General features: G+C 43.2%; 1 protein-coding gene across 10 annotated transcripts in view; it reads left to right on the forward strand.

Annotated features, from left to right (window-relative positions):
- Positions 1-17,276, forward strand: part of TSNARE1 (t-SNARE domain containing 1) — a 695,137-nt gene that overhangs the window by 143,664 nt on the left and 534,197 nt on the right. The window lies entirely within an intron of this gene.

Here is a 17,276-nt window from a genome sequence, read left to right on the forward strand (position 1 = left end):
AATTCATAGAGAACAACACTAATGGAAAGTAGAACACACTCTGTTTGCAGCAGGCATTCCTTTGTAAAAAGGATATTAGGAGACCAAACAACAAAAAACATGTGTTTTAATATTTAATGCAGAAGGGCAAGGGTGCAATTTGTCTGTATAATTTAAATACTTCCACCTAAATAGAAGTAAGAATAGAGTGTAAACAGCTACCAGGGAGGAAAGTTGTGTTTGCTCTTTCAGTTACATGCTGAGAGTAAAATAACATATTTGTTGTTGGGGATTGAAATTGACTTGGATCAATGGTTTTTAAGACCTGTGCTTTGAAGGGGGTTACTGATCCTGAAAGCAGGGCAATGAAAAATCTCACACGCCTGATAAGAAATGGGCAGAGTTCTCTAGAGATTGACATGGCTTAAGCCATCATTTTCTGCAGGGTGCATGAGATCATTAAAATAAATGGTTCCCAGTTCTAATGGTTGTGGAGATAACCTTCCAAGTGTAAATCAAATGGAAAAACATTGCAGTACTGTCTGCAGACTCAGGAAGATTATTTCCATGCTTCTGTTGCTGCTCAGAGCTTTGCTGGGCAGCAGTGAAGATCTCCTCTATGTCAGTTTTATGCTGCTGCAGAAGGCTGTATGCACTGCAAGAAGTAGGCAGTGGTGGTGGTCATGAAGTGTTGTGTGTGTAGCATATCAGATCTTTTCTCCTCATCCTTGCAGCAGCCAGGAGACCCCGAAGGCATGTAACACTGGTCCTTCTCCCTTCCAGCAGCATGTGTGTTTATGTGTGAGATGGTGGATCTTCACATTTATCACACCTACTAGCTGGAGACTGATATCTAAAATGGCTCCCTAAGGAGGGTCCAGGTACCTGGTGCCCTGATAAAAATCCCAGTAACTTCCCCCTTCCTAGCAGATGGGGGTTCTCACCAGGTTCTTGTCCCCTTGGCCTCACTATTCGAGTCTTTTGCCTTCTTCCTTTTCCACATTTGGCTCTGGCTACTAGGTGTCTGGTACCTTTTTCAAGCCCTGTCTGAAAACATTTGTACTGGTCTGGCCAGAATGCTTCTAGCCTTCAAGGTTAAAATAAGTATCAGACTTTTTTAAAGTCATGGCATTCTGATTGTCCTCTTGCTTCCTGCAAACACCCCCTCCCTCCTTCTTCCCCCTCCACCCCCACTTCACATTTCAGTTGCAACATGATTTTACTAGCCACTGTTTCTCAGATCCAGTGGAATTGATTCATACATTGTTGTTCAAATACTGGGGTTACAACATTCCGGTTACTGGGAGGTGGTGTTATTGTTATTAATTATTATTATTTATTATTATTAATAATAATGAATAATATTTATTATAGTGGCCCCATCCAATGTTAGGGCCCCATTGCACAGGTCACTGTACAAATGCAGAGTAACGATACAGTCCCTACCCTGAAGAGGATGTGATCTAAATAGACAAGACAGATGAAAGGAGGGAAGACAAGTGACTTGCCCAAGGTCAGCTAGCAGGCCAGTAGCAGAGCTGGGAGAAGAACCCAGATTTCCTGAGTCCCAATCCAGTCTAGTGTCTTACCCATTAGACCACCAAGCCTCTCATAGGTATTATTGTATAGATGTGCAGCAAACATTTCTAGCCCTGATGTTTCGTAAGATATAAGACTTTTAAAGTTGCCATTGGTCTCTCTCTGTCTAACAGTGATTTTATGGCACTGGTCCAAAGTCCTGGATGGTAGAGCAGTATAATTTTCAGTTTCTCTGCTGTGGTCCTACTTCACATTGTCAGGGAGTAAGTGAAAGAAGTTAGGTATGAAATGGCTCTGTTCTGGTGGCACCTCGGGCTGGAGATGATTTTGGTCGATCATCTAGCCTGGCCTCCTGTATCACACAGGCCATAGGACTTCCCCAGAATAATTCCTAGAGCAGACCTTGTAGCAAAATAGCCAATCCTGATTTAAAAATGGCCAGTGATGGACAATCCGCCACAACACTTGATAAATTGTTCCAGTGGTTCATTGCCCTCCCTATTAAAAGTGTTCGTGTTATTTTCAGACTGAATTTGTCTAACTGCAATTTCCAGACAGGAAAAAATAATTGAGAGAGGTACTGACAACCTCCAGCTTCCAGGTAAATGACTTGCTTAAGTGGTTGTGTAGCTTAAAGGAAGGACCTGAATGAGGAGCTCATATGACAGCAGAGTGTGGAGGGAAGGGAAGAACAGAATTAGAAAGTCTAGGGGGGAGTGGGAGGAGGTGAGAAGGGGAGCAGAGAAGTGAAAGCTGTTTGTTTCACTGCAGTAGAAGAGTTCTGAGGTACAGTACTAACCTTAAGTCAGTGGTGTTAATGTGAAGTTACATCAATCTTAAAATTATTAGTAGCAGCTAGTGATGATTTATAATATTGAAACACTCATTAATCTGGAGTAGAATTTCTCCTTGCATTGGCCTTCCCCACCCGAACCCTTCTGCCTAACAGCCTTGCAAACATCTCAGTCTCACCTCTCTGGGGAGTGAATGGTTTGAAGTGGCAGCTGTTTCCTCTGCTAGGGCTTCCTGGTGGACAGCTGCTATGTGCTCATCATTACAGCTTGCCGCACTTTGGTGTATTGTTGAGGGTATCTGCAGGTGTGTTGCCTTCTTCTGGCCGGCCCTGCTGTTCCCACCTGCTTTCTGCCTCATTGTTGTGGTATTGAGCTCTTTGCACATGTGGGCTTTGAGGCTTACATTTGTTTCTTTCTGTTACGCAGGGCAGTAAAGTCAGATGCTTGTTAGCCAGCTCATAGCACAGCAGACGCAGCGGTAATCTAGTAACGTATAGTGACTGGAGACACAGTGTCCGTATTGCTTGCACAGTTTGAGACAGAGTAACTAGAAGCAAGGTTTGGCACAATACCCGCAGCTCAATGAATTGCATCCCCATAGGAGCTAAAACTGCAGTTTCTGCCTTATTAATTGAAAAAAGCTGGTCCGCTAGAGAAAGCGACTGATTTTTTTACAGTAGGCCCTGAAATGAGCACTCATGCATCCTCCATACAATTGTAATAATGATCTTGTATTGATAGAGCAACGTACACCCAAGGGATCCCAAAACGCTATTCAAATATCTGAATTGCAAACAAATTTGCTTCACTGGGGTTGCACAGGTGTGAAGAGTGGTGTGTTTGTCTCTGTTTGTGTAAGTGTACAGAGGCAAAAAGCTGCATACAGTATTAACCTGAATGTTCCACGTTTCCAAGAGGCAAGTGACATGTTCGGTATTAGAACGAATAGAGAAATGCCAATTATTTTCCCTGGGAAAATTTGAAAAATGTCACGTTTGAATTTTTTTCCATGAAGTTGATTCCCCTGCCCCCACCCCCACATTTAAAAAAACCTACGTCTAAAAAAATTGCTTTTTGAAAACGGAAAACCAAAACTTTTTACCTTAAACAACAATTTTTACGGAAAAAGATGTGACTAGGTTTTTCAAGTAAAAACTGGAAAATGTTGCCCAAAATGAAAATTTTCCGTGTATGAATTTGTTTTGGTCTCCAAGCCATTTTTATTAACAATGTTTTAACAAAAGCAAGCAAACAAGCAACACCAGACAAGTGAACCAACTCTAATTGAATTCCCATCTCTTTGTTAGGGAAGAAAAAAGTTAATTCTTGTTGTTACAGTAGCATACAGAGACCCTCGTTAGGATGAGGACCTAATTGTGCAAAGCGCTGTACAGACATATATAAAAGAGCGTTGACTTTATTTGAACAAGTCACTTCCCTTCTGTTTGCCTCGGTTTCCCCTATTCCCAACAAGTCATTGGTGTGGTCCATGATGCTGCAAAGACTTACACACATGATTAACGGTACTGCTGCAAGCAGTGACATTGATTTCAGTGGGAATAATGGTAAAAACCTCCATGTAAGGGATGAAGATGTTGAAAGAGTTCTTCATAGTGCAGCTGTGCTGAGTGGGTCTGAAACTGATTGGGACAGTATGTGGAGTTTTGTAACACCTTGAATAGCCTCTTTCAAATCCAGAAGAACACAACCCGCATATCTTAGGGGCATGGGAGTGGGATACTGAACCATGCCTATTTGGGGCACCCGACTTGAATGCGGAGTTTTAGGCAGCGAATGAAAGTTGTTACCCTCTGATTGCTGAGCTTGAGGCCTGGTGGAATCTGCAGTTGGGAGGGGTGATTACAGCACATGTAGACATACCAGAGCTAGATCAAAGCTAGCTTGAGTAACAATAATAGTGAAATTGCAGCTGTGTGGGTGTCTGCATGGGCTACCCTGTGTACATACTCGAGTGGCTGCCGCCTGTGCTAACTTGGCTTCACTCCTGTTGTTACTTGAGCTAGCAAAATCAAAGCTAGCTTGGGCATGTCTATGCTGGGGTTGCCACCTTTCTAATTGCTGGTAACTGGACCCTGAGGCCCCGCCACTTCCCCGAGGCCTTTCCCCTTGCCCGGCCTCCTTCCTCGAGGCCCTTTCCCCATCTCCGCCTCATCCCCCCCAGGCCCTGCTCCCTTCTCCGCCTCTTGCCCCCCAGGCCCTGCTCCCTTCCTTCCCTCCCCACATCACTCACTGGATTGTCTCAAGGAGCCTGCCTGCAGGTAGGAGGCGGCTCCAGCTGAGCAGGGGCTGGCGCGGGTTAATGACCTGGTGCCTCCCCTTGCCCTGTGGTAACCGGACTTTTGGTTCCAGTGCCATTTAGCCCTGAAAACTGGACTCTCCAGGTGAAAACCAGTCAGGTGGCAACCCTAGTCTATGCATGGTGCAGTCACCTCCCCATTGCAGAGCAGACGTACCGCTAGGATTAAATTCACCCCTGTGCAGAGGGTAGCGTTGCCAGGCATCTGGTTTTTGACCAGAACGGCTGGTCAAAAAGGGACCCTGGCGGCTCCGGTCAGCACTGCTGACCAGGCTGTTAAAAGTGTGGTTGGCGGCATAGCGGGGGTCCGGGGCTAAGGCAGGCTCCCTTCCTGCCCTAGTTCTGTGTGGCTGCTGGAAGCAGCCACCAGGTCCTTGCGGCTCCTAGGCGCATGGAGGGCCAGGGAGGCTCCGTGCATTGTCCCTGCCCTGAGGGCCCACACCACAGCTCCCATTGGCCGTTACCACGACCAATGGGAGCTGTGGAGGCGGTGCCTGCAGGCACGAGCACAGTGCACAGAGCCTCCCTGGCTGCCCGTGCAGGGCTGCAAGAACCTGGCGGTCGCTTCCTGGGAGTCATGGTAAGTGCCGGCGGGATCCCGCATCCCGAACCCCCTCCCGCACCGCAACCCCTTCCCCAGCCCGGAGCCCCCTCCTGCACCCAAACTCCCTTCCGGAGACTGCACCCTGGGGCCTCAGGGAAGGGGTGGGGCAGGGGTGCTCGTTTTTGTGTGATTAAAAAGTTGGCATCCCTAGCAGGGGGCCAGAACAAATCCTATGCACCACTTAAAACTTCCTTTTAAAATTCACCCAGCCTGCAGATGTGTACACCAAACAAAGCACCCTCATGACTGAAACCCTTATTGCCAGCTTTGGCTGAAAAGTTCTGGACTGAATCACTTACAGAGGCTGAATTCCCTTCTCAGCCCTGGAAAGGGGTTCCTGCCTCCGGGTTGAGTCACAATGGCAAGAGAGACAGACTGGGGATAGCCGAAATTCCTCCTGGCCTTTGCTGTCCCTTGGATAAACAGTCTTCCAGCATTTTGGTTTGCAGACCTGTTGGTGGAGCATCTCTCACCAGAGCTTCAGTTTGCTTAAAAAAACTTTTAATTTTAAAAAAAATACAGATTGCATCCTGCATAGCTTTTGTTTGCACCCTCTTTCCTGCTCACCCCGGACTTCTCTTATTGCATCAGGTTTGTCTCCAGCCTTGCTTCGTAAAAGCCTGCCCTCTTGAGAGAGTAAACAGCAGGTTTGTTGTCAGATGAATGTTCAGTTCAGTCTCTAATGGATGGACAGATGCTCACAGCCAGAAGTCCAGAATTAGATCTTTGTAGGCAAACGGTAAATACAAATTCCCTTTGGGACAGAAGGGGAATGGAATCTGTCATCTAAGGAACCAAGCACAGTAAGAGTGCAAGTCCTGCGTTGTGAGTAAGCTTAGAAGGTGGAAGGATTCGATTTTTAGCGGTGAGCGTCGGTAAATGATGAAAAAAAATTTCCACTGATGAAAATTGAAATGTACAGAGAGGAAAAGTTAAAAAAAATATGCTTCCTGAAAACTTATTAGACACTGTCATGAAATAATTATCTGACGCTGCCATATAATTTCTTTCAACTGTGAAAATTTAAATGAATAAAAATGGAAAAAATGCTTAAAAATAAACATTGATATTATCCACCAAAATTATTTTAAAAAATTCAAATTCTGCCAAGCCTAATTACGAGGGATCGTAGACTAAAGAAGGCTGTTTTGTAAACTCGATCTTAACCTATGAAGCGATTTGATGCGACAGGGATACCTCTTGCCTAGTTTCTGCCCGATTGTAGCACCTTGCATCAGAAAATCTCATAGTGCTTTACAAATATTAAAGAATTATTAAATCAGTTGAAGAAATCTGACAAGCCCCTTTGAGAGAGAGAGAGAGAGAGAGAGAAGTATTACTGTCTCTGTTTTATAGATAGAGAAATGGAGGCCTAAGGAGGTTGGAACATACCCATAGTCCCACAGGAAGTCTATGGTGGAGCTTCTCTGAACTGTGCTGTAATCCACAGGGCAATCTTTCCTCTTCATAGTTTCTTAAGCCTTGATCTTGCAGTGCGTGGTGTGCAGGTGAGACTCCTGTATGTATGTTCAGTTCATTACAGGATTGGGGCCTTCGAAATGACAGCCTTTTCTTCTGCAGTGTAAGGCAATAACATATCCTTCCTTATGTTGATATCCAAATAAAAAATCTGAATGTGTGTGAAAGGATGCTGTCAGCTTAGAGAAGGCTTAATTTCTTTTAAAGTTACAAAATCTGAATATGTATAAATAAAACAATAACAGAAAAACACAACCCCCCCTCACTTTTTTTGCTTGGGCGCTTGTGGACGAGGGAAAACCCACCAACACAATAGTATTGTGCTAGTGCGGCAGAGCTAGGGAATGAGACCGACGATAGCAAAGCTGGAAAAGGTTCGGCTAGTTTCAGTGTCCATGCTAAGTGAAATGCAAAATTTAAATTTCTGAAAAGCTGCAACATCAATTAAATGCTTAAAATTCTTTTAGTTTTCATCCTCGGGGGATGGGGGGGGACGCAGGAAAAGAGATGCACAAATATGGAATTGAAATAAAGAATGCATAAGGCGTTTTTAGTGGGGAGTAAAAGGAAAAATTAAGAGCATCTTTATGAGGTCTCCTATCACCCCCTGCCCCCAAAATGGGCACGTAGCCAGGGAAGGATAATCGGATAAGGAAAACTCTGGCCCCATAAATTGCAGAAGGATAGATTTTGTTTAAGATCCATTGGTCTTTTTTCTATGTGTAACAAACTTTAACACAAGTTGTGATCAAAATTTGAATCCTTAGCACCAAAGCACAGACTTTGAACTATCACTGAGTTTAAAGGAGCTAAATTAGCTGGCAGGAGTAGTGTAGGCTATTATATTTTATATGGACTAGCCATTAGCAGATGGCTTCCAGTGCCGAGGAGGCGAGTGGGAAGCGAGTAGGTCGAAGTGTTGGGAAATACAGCCCTCAGGGATTGTGAGATAACATTGGAGGACTGTCAAAACCTGTGCTCCATAACCCGTCAGCTGTATCCAGACTGCGAAGTAGGTGGGTTAGAGCCCACTTTATAGCAAAACCCAAGTTCTAACCTATACCTCTAGCTGGGCAAGCAGACCTGGGTTCAAAACCCCTATACATCCAGGTTTTTAAGGGTTTTGTGTGTGGACAGAAGCAAGTTTGGGCTAAAAGCTGGGGAAGAGCCTGGGTAAACTCTTCCGTGAAGACATACTGGGACCCAGGAACCTGTTGGTGCCAACTAGCAAGGGGCACAGAGACAGTGCATAAGGGGTCACAGGACTCTTCTGAGTCTGATATTCACCAAAAGAGCATCATGGGAGATCTCAGATAAAAGCTGGTGCCACACAGGTCATCGGTATTGTGGCAAAACATATGTATGGAGGTTGTGTAAGGAGTTATGTATATACACTGCAAATGTGTTCTTAAAGTCTGTGGCCAGGGACTTGTGACCAGCTAAGGTGAAAAACAGGTTTTCTGTCAGACAAGACACGTTTATCTAGCTGGCTGTTTACATGTAAATTAAGTATTGTATAGTTCACAGTGGGTCTCCTCTCACCAGTCTGGACTTAATGCTAATAAAGATTTGTAAAAATTTCATAGAGAGAGAAGTAACAGGAAAAGCCAGCATCAAAGTGGTGGGGGGGGGAGGGAAGGGGTGGGCTGGCGATGTTGAGGTTCACCTCAAAGATTTGTTCTAGTATATTTAGGGAACAGAAAAGACACCCTGTCATCCTTTACCGAGGAAGTGAACAGGCAGGGAGTTTACGTCATGAAAGAAGGGTCTCAACCAGGTTTTAATGAAAACACTGGCAAGAACTTCGGGTGAAACAAGCTTCTTTAGACAAGAGGTTAACCTGTGAGTTAAGTTTAGTCTCTAGCAAGCGTGTTACGATTTTGTTTTATATGTAACCATTTGTCTCCAGTATTCTTCCTCGCTATTACTTGAATCGCTGCGCTTTGATAACAGTTATTTTTGCTTTCACTATAAATATATCTAAGAGCTGTGGTGTTAAGCAAGGTGGTGGTCCTGAGTGAATCTTACAAGCTGGCGTGTACTGTTGCTTTGAGCACAGCAGGCCTGGTAATTCTGACAGTGTCCAATGGATAAGGGGCTGCACAAAGCAGGGAACGCTGAGAGGACTCGAGGCTTGGTTTGTGCCTTTCACTAGACTGAACAGAGAGAGCAAAGCCTGTGGAGGTCTGGAAGGCAGAGCTTTTGCTGCTGGAGGCTGGTGGTTTCAGGGAGTTGATCCACAGCAGGCATGGATAAGACTGCTTCACGCTAAGGCAGAGTTGTGAGGCACCTCGCCACATCTGGGTACCTCTGGGGAGCATCATACATACCTTAACAGAGGACGTAACACATGCTTTATAAGTGTATTACACATGGAAGTCTGAAAACTCTTATTTTCTTTAGGCCTCACATTGCCTTGTCCAACACAGAGACATGGTGGAGTGTTTGTTGTTCTCTCTTAAAAGCTTAACTCAATTTTAAACAAGATATAGGCACAAAAATCAAATTAAAAAGAAAGATACCAAGATAGGAAAGATACCAAACTAAGAAGTCACTGATAATGAATGGAACGTGAGAAATGATATTAAAGGAGCTATTAAGTTATAGGATTCCTAATACTTAAAAGCTGTTCCATCTTGTCGCGCTTGAGAACCACTCTTAAATTGTTCAATCAAGAAGTGAATGGATTCAGTGGTCTGTAATATGAAGTTGTGCAGTCACCCTTCTGATCTTGAAAGCTTATTTTAATGTTGAAGGTTAATACATACCGGCGATTGCCATTATATATTGCATATAAGCTGTTGTCATAAATAGAAAGGGAAGGGTAAACCCCTTTAAAATCCCTCCGGGCCAGAGGAAATCTCCTCTCACCTGTAAAGGGTTAAGAAGCTAAAGGTAACCTCGCTGGCACCTGACCAAAATGACCAATGAGGAGACAAGATACTTTCAAAAGCTGGTAGGAGGGAGAGAAACAAAGGGTTTGTGTGTCTGTCTACATTTTGTCTTTGCCGGGGATAGACCAGGAATGAAGCCTTAGAACTTTTAGTAAGTAATCTAGCTAGGTATGTGTTAGATTATGATTTCTTTAAATGGCTGAGAAAAGAATTGTGCTGAATAGAATAACTATTTCTGTCTGTGTATCTTTTTTGTAACTTAAGGTTTTTGCCTAGAGGGGTTCTCTATGTTTTGAATCTAATTACCCTGTAAGGTATTTACCATCCTGATTTTACAGGGGGGATTTCTTATTTCTAATTCTATTGTTATTAAAAGTCTTCTTGTAAGAAAACTGAATGTTTTTTCATTGTTCTCAGATCCAGGGGTTTGGGTCTGTGGTCACCTATGCAAATTGGTGAGGCTTTTTATCCAACATTTCCCAGGAAAGGGAGGGTGCAAGTGTTGGGAGGATTGTTCATTGTTCTTAAGATCCAAGGGTCTGGGTCTGTAGTCACCTAGGCAAATTGGTGAGGCTTTTTACCAAACCTTGTCCAGGAAGTAGGGTGCAAGGTTTTTGGGAAGTATTTTGGGGGGAAAGACGTGTCCAAACAGCTCTTCCCCAGTAACCAGTATTTGTTTGGTGGTGGTAGTGGCCAATCCAAGGACAAAAGGGTGGAATATTTTGTACCTTGGGGAAGTTTTGACCTAAGCTGGTAAAGATAAGCTTAGGAGGTTTTTCATGCAGGTCCCCACATCTATACCCTAGAGTTCAGAGTGGGGGAGGAACCTTGACAGATGTACTTTGCCACAGTAAAATAACGTAGGCAATAACTAGCAAATTTTTTAATGGAGGTGTCAAGGTTCCTTCCCCACTCTGAACTCTAGGGTACAGATGTGGGGACTTGCATGAAAAGCTCCTAAGCTTACTTTTACCAGCTTAGGTTAAAACTTCCCCAAGGTACAAACTATTTTATCCTTTGCCCTTGGACTTCCACTGCCACCACCAAACTTTATCTGGGTTCCTGAAAAAACGTAGTTTGGAAACGTCTTTCCCCCCCAAAATCCTCCCAACCCTTGCACCCCACTTCCTGGGGAAGGTTTGGTAAAAATCCTCACCAATTTGCATAGGTGACCACAGACCCAAACCCTTGGATCTTAGAACAATGAAAAAGCATTCAGTTTCCTTACAAGAAGACTTTTAATAGAAGGAAAAAAAAGAATCACCTCTGTAAAATCAGGATGGTAAATACCTTACAGGGTAATTAGATTCAAAACATAGAGAATCCCTCTAGGCAAAACCTTAAGTTACAAAAAAGACACACAGACAGGAATATTCATTCTATTCAGCACAGCTATTTTCTCAGCCATTTAAAGAAATCATAATCTGACACATACCTAGCTAGATTACTTACTAAGTTCTAAGACTCCATTCCTGTTCTGTCCCCGGCCAAAGCATCACACAGACAGACACAGACCCTTTGTTTTTCTCCCTCCTCCCAGCTTTTGAAAGTATCTTGTCTCCTCATTGGTCATTTTGGTCAGGTGCCAGTGAGGTTACCTTTAGCTTCTTAACCCTTTACAGGTGAGAGGCTTTTTCCTCTGGCCAGGAGGGATTTTAAAGGGGTTTACCCTTCCCTTTATATTTATGACAGGTGGTCACTGCATTTGAGAGTTTTCTGTCGATAAATGTTTGCATACTCAGCTGTATTTTCTGATTATAGCATGTCATCTAATAATTTTACAAACTGGTTTTAGTTTGGTTCTTAGTTAGTTGGTACCAGAATAATTGGTTCATGGAGACCTTGAAAAAACGTGTGACTGAAATGTGTTGCCTGTTAGCCAACCAGCAAGAGTGCTTAATGGATAGGCCAGCTTTGTGCATCTTGAGCTCACCATGATGTATTGCGATAAAGTGAGGCTTGGAGGTAGGCACAGGTCAAAACGCAACATGAACATTCCTATAAGTGACATTCCATTCCGCCAATGATCACACGCTTATATGACCTGCTACCATAGCCTCTTCCTTTCTGACATGAGCCCATATCCACACGCCAGCTTCTTCAGAGGAAATCCTCAACCTTTACTATTTTGTCCAGATGTTGCGTGCATATAGAATCATAGACTTTAAGGTCAGAAGGGACCATACATAGGTGAGAGGTTTATTGCAGGAGTGGGTGGGTGAGATTCTGTGGCCTGCATTGTACAGGAGGTCAGACTAGAGGATCATAATGGTCCCTTCTGACCTTAAGAGTCTAGTCTGACCTCCTGCACAATGCAGGCCACAGAATCTCACCCACCCACTCCTGTAACAAACTCCTAACCTATGTCTGAGCTATTGAAGTCCTCAAATCGTGGTTTAAAGACTTCAAGGTGCAGAGAATCGTCCAGCAAGTGACCCATGCCCCACGCTGTAGGGGAAGGCGAAAACCCCCCAGGGCCTCTTCCAATCTGCCCTGGAGGAAAATTCCTTCCCGACCCCAAATATGGCGATCAGCTAAAACCTGAGCATGTGGGCAAGACTCACCAGCCAGACACCCAGGAAAGAATTCTCTGCAGTAACTCAGATCCCACCCCATCTAGCATCCCGTCACAGGCCATTGGACATATTTACTGCTAATAGTCAAAGATCAAATTAATTGCCATATATTGGTGTTTGCCATATAAATTAGATTTTTCCTTTACAGTGGCCATTTTAAGCTTGTCCTTCCACTATTCCAGGAGCTCCATCCACAGTGGCTGGGGGAATGGGTGGGACACAGCTACCTTGAAAGGCAGAGGGTATTGAAGCTGGCGGAGTCACTGAGAGCTGCTGCAGTGCTTTTGGGACTGTGCCGTTAGGGAAGGTTCCCTGCGCGTGAGGCACTGCTGAATGTAGCTTATGAACCCTGGGTGGCTACTACCCCTCTGGTCCTCCTCAGAGAGTGGTTCAGGCTTGTGCTCTTGCTTCCTTCAGGAGCTGCACAGCGCACTGGATGATTTTGTGCCCTGTTAGCATTAGCACAACTCTCCGTGGAATTCAGTTTCCTGATTTAGGTCCATGGTTTAGGTCTAACTTGCTTCATAGAAAGCGAGGCCTTGACTCTAAGGAAGATCATAAAGGATGAGATCCTTGATGGTTGAGTAGACTGCTCCTCCATCTAAAGTCCTTTACAGTTGCATGGGGAATAGGATGCAATTCTAAAGCGGAGGGAAGGGAGACAGTGTATGGTATAATGGGAGAATGAGTAGCTCTATGTCTTTCCATGTTTAGCCAGTAGAGACATCTATGTCATTCTTCAATCACTGTACTACCTGTGTCACAATAAATTCCTTGAGAACTGAAATATGGGATAAATCCACCCTGCCCATATACTCGCGGAGGAGTGTTTTTCCGATACCTTTAAATACAACTGGTCATAGAAACTTGCTGAGACACATTTCTGAAAGGGTGAAGGGAAAGGAAGGGGCAATGTACTAATTGTAAATTAACTGTGGTCTCTAATAGCTCTGACCAGAGAACATCCAATGGAGACCAATTAGTTACTGCATCTTTTATTTTGCTTTTAAGATGCATAATGCTAAATTGATCAGTTGGGTCAAGGTCAGATAAAAATTGAATACTTAATGTGTTACAAACTCCCTTCTCACAGGGTGATGGGCTGGGAAGCAGAATCAAATAGGATGGAAAGCTTCAGTTTTTGTCCTTTTAACCCAGTAACCTGAGATATTACAGCAGGCCTGTTTGGGAGAGCTAAATTATTATTATTGGAATTACTGTAGTGCCTGGAGACCCCAACAGAGAAACACATAGCAAGAGACAATCTTTGCCTTGAACAGCTTACGGTGTAATGATGCAGGCCCAATAAAATGTGGGAGGGGGGCACAGAGAGATGAATGGACTTGCCGACATTCACAAACAGGAAGTCTGTGGAGAATCCACAAATTGAACTCGCCTTTCCTGAGTTCCACTGTCTTTACTGCAGGACTGTCTGGATAAATCCATAGATATCAGTCACTAAATTGCGGTAGATTCAGGTTCTAAAAGTAAGGGGCTGGGTTCTGACAGCGTTACTGATGTTAAGTAGCATCTTTCTACATGAGTCCCACTGGAACCGTTGGGATTACTTGCAGAGTAAGGTACTACTCAGGTTGAGTTGGAATGGCAGAATCAGGACCAAAACTAACAAATGAAATGAAAAACACTACCTCTGCCTGGTATATCTGTGAACAGAGGCTGAATGAGATCAGACTCCGCCGATCAAGAGTCTGGCAAAGATAACTTCATATAAGAAAGTAATTGACAAATCTTTGGCTAACCCCAAACCAATGAAAAACATGGGTGTTATAATCCTATTACATATTGTCACATACGTTTTGTCCCCTAAAGACAGCACGGCTACATAAATGGTCTGTTCATTCACTGCATGAGTGACATTAGACATCTTGAGTTTATCTGAGCAAAATCTATTTTAGTGGAAAATTCTTGACCTTGGAAGCTAGGTGAGGAATAATTTGGGGACAAAATAAAGTGGGGGAGTAGCAACTGAACTATGTTTCAAAAATATTTTGGAATCAACGTTGATCAGTGAGAGGGTCCTATAATAATTTCAAATACAAGGTTATCTGTAAGATTTTTTCCAGCAAATTGCATTGCTGCTTTGGGGCAGGGAACAGGTAGAGTCTTTGGCTTCCATCTCGTCAAAAAGAAGCATAAGTTTTGGCGACAGAAGATCTGTAAATATTTTATAGAATTCAGTAGGGAATCCATCTGGACCAGCGTTCTTTTTTTAGCCTTCACTTCTCTTATGGCTTAATTTTATCCACAGAGAACAGCAATCTTAAAACTTCTTGAATTGACTTTGAAAATGTGTTTTGAAACAAGCCCTCACAATAATGGAATAGAAGCAAGTATTTATTGTAGATCTATTTAAAATGGGCCTATGCATCCCCTTTGCCGCTTGTACACACTTTGTTTTACAATGAAAGCATTTACTTACAGCACCTGCGATATAGGCAGTACCCTGCAGAATCTAATTGGTGTAACTGTTTATAATACTCAGATGAAGTAGCGGGAATATCCTTTTTTTCCTCATGAGTGTTTAATAATTATGAGCCAAATTGTGCTGCCTTTGTTTACGCAGAGCACACCTTCTTCCTTGAGCGGTCTCATGGAAGTAAAGGAAACTGTACAAGGAATAAAGTAGAACTTAACATGATGAGTATGTATATCCCAATCTAGCCCCAGGCTCTTTAAAATTCATGGAATATTTTGGTTTAATTGCTTAATTTTATGTTTGGAGTTACACTAATTAAACTGTGCTTCAATTCCAATGTTTTGTTTCATTTCATTTCATGGCCTATGACTTGGGCATCATATATTTTGTTTTGAAGGATCCCCTGCCTGATAAGTCTCTCTCATTGTTGCTTTTGTGGCTTCTTTTATAGTCTGGAAAAGGAGATCTGGGTTCAGATTTGAAAGAAAACAAACAAAAAATTCTATATTTAATTTAAAGGTAGTGTTTTCCATTTTCCCATAGTAGATTTCTCTTTAAGGTTTTTCCAAGTAAAATTAGACATGATCTGATGAGGCAATATTCTCTACTGTGAGGGTTTAGAAAAAGAGTCCTTCTCTTTGGGATTAACTAGCCATCCTAGATCATCCAGACTTGACTTTCTAATCAGTGATTTTAAAGCGTTATGAGCCTTGGGAGGTACATAATGTGCCATGGATCTGTACTCCTAGACACTCTCAGTGACTGCAGTCATTTCCACAATGTGAGTAAAAGAGCAACAGATAGTAATACTTCTACTGAAAAGGTTGCTGCCCAGATGAATATTTTGTTTCTCTTCTTGGATGGAGAGAATAATTCATCTGAAGCTGAGATCTTGCCACTGTTTTAGTTCCAGAATCAGAATAGGATACGTCTCTTGAATCAGTTCAATCAATCAGATTCAAGAGTGGTTTGCATCATTTATGAGCATGTTTGCTTGGCATTCTAGTCTCTCTACAGTACCCATCCCCATCTTGGAACTCCCTAGTGGTTCGGGTAATTTTCCCTCCTCTGAATATATTTTACCTCCTCAGAAAATGGAATATTTCCTTATTTATCCATTGGCTGTATTAGCCTTTGAGCATTACCCGAGAGTATTTATTATCCCAGGCAGTTTTAGGCTGAGAGTAAATTCAGAGACTCTAAGGCCAGAAGGGACTGCCATGATCCTGTGCTCTGACCACCAGGACATGCAGATTGAAGCTGGATTGAAAGTACGTCTTTTAGAAAGATGTCTAATCTCATTTTAAATGTCCGCAAGTCCACTACCCCTCTTGGTAAACTGTTTAATTGCCCTCACAGCTAGGAAATTGCATCTTACTGCAAGGCTGAATGTGTCTAGCGTCAGTTTCCAGCCGTTAGATCTCGGTATGCCTTTGTCAGCGCGGTTGAATGGCTCTCAGTCGTCACGTCTCTTTTTCATGTGTAAGTACCTGTACACAGCGATCAAGTCACCTCTCAGTCTTCTCTATTTCCAGCTATTAAATCAGCAATCCAAATGCATTTAACTAGGAACCAGCCTGTTTCCAAAGATATTTTTAATAGCATTCTTCAGGAGGAGGCTGGTAGAGAGGTTCTGTTATGGTGGATCAAATTAAAGAAGTTCTGTATTAAAATCACAAATGAGTTTGATTCCCCATTGTTTACATTCCAGGGTATCACTAATTAAGAGGTCTCTTGGTTTTTGGTCTCTTATTTTTACTGTTTCTCTCCCTCTCTGTGTGAAACTTGCAAGCTGCTCCTTGTGTTAGCACATCCTAAGACAGAGTCTGTTCTCAAAGCAATACTTTGTAACAACAACTACTCAGGCAGAGAGAGACTCAAAGCGATACTTTGTAACAACAGAAACAGCACACAGAGACGCCCCGCCCTTTTGTTGTATTTATCTCACTTTGTTAACAATTGTGATTAAAATAGAGATAGAGGATGTATGTGGATGGAAGCTTGGTGTGGATAATAAATGAATGATCAGGGAGGTGCCAGCCTAAGAATCCAGTGTCCATCGGCCGAAGAAGGCATCAAGTGGAAACAACCAGAGGACCCCTGGAGGGTAGACTGGAATCCACCCAACAGCCTCAAGGATGGGAGAACCGAAGAACAAGATAACATCTGGCAGCATGGAGCTGTCAGGAATGTGACATTTGCTGATTGATTCAGCAACAGCATGATGAAGCAATTCCCATAGACTGGCATAGGAAGAAATTCCTATAAAAATGGACTCTAGAAAGTGAGAACTTTGGGGTCTGATTCTGCAAACCAACTTCCAGGAGCATCCGATGAGCACCTGACAAGGCCCTGCTCCCTCCTCGTGTCCAGGCCACCTGGCCAGTGGCTTGGCACAAGCAACTCTAAGGCTGGTAACTATGATAACAACCTTGCAGAACCTCTGTCTCTCTCTCTCTCTCTCTCTCTCTCTCTGTGTATATGAATAAGATCCTTCTGGTTTTTATTTTCTTGGTATAACGGTTCTCCATGTGCTAATCATAGGCCTTTCACACAGTTGTAGTAGTGCAAGAACCATGACTGCACCTAAGGAGGATGCAGAACTCTGGCTATACAGGGAGACAACTTCATATGAATAACACTCTCTACATCTATCA

The sequence above is a fragment of the Natator depressus genome, chromosome 2, assembly GCF_965152275.1.
Source record: "Natator depressus isolate rNatDep1 chromosome 2, rNatDep2.hap1, whole genome shotgun sequence".
Lineage (NCBI taxonomy): Eukaryota > Metazoa > Chordata > Testudines > Cheloniidae > Natator > Natator depressus.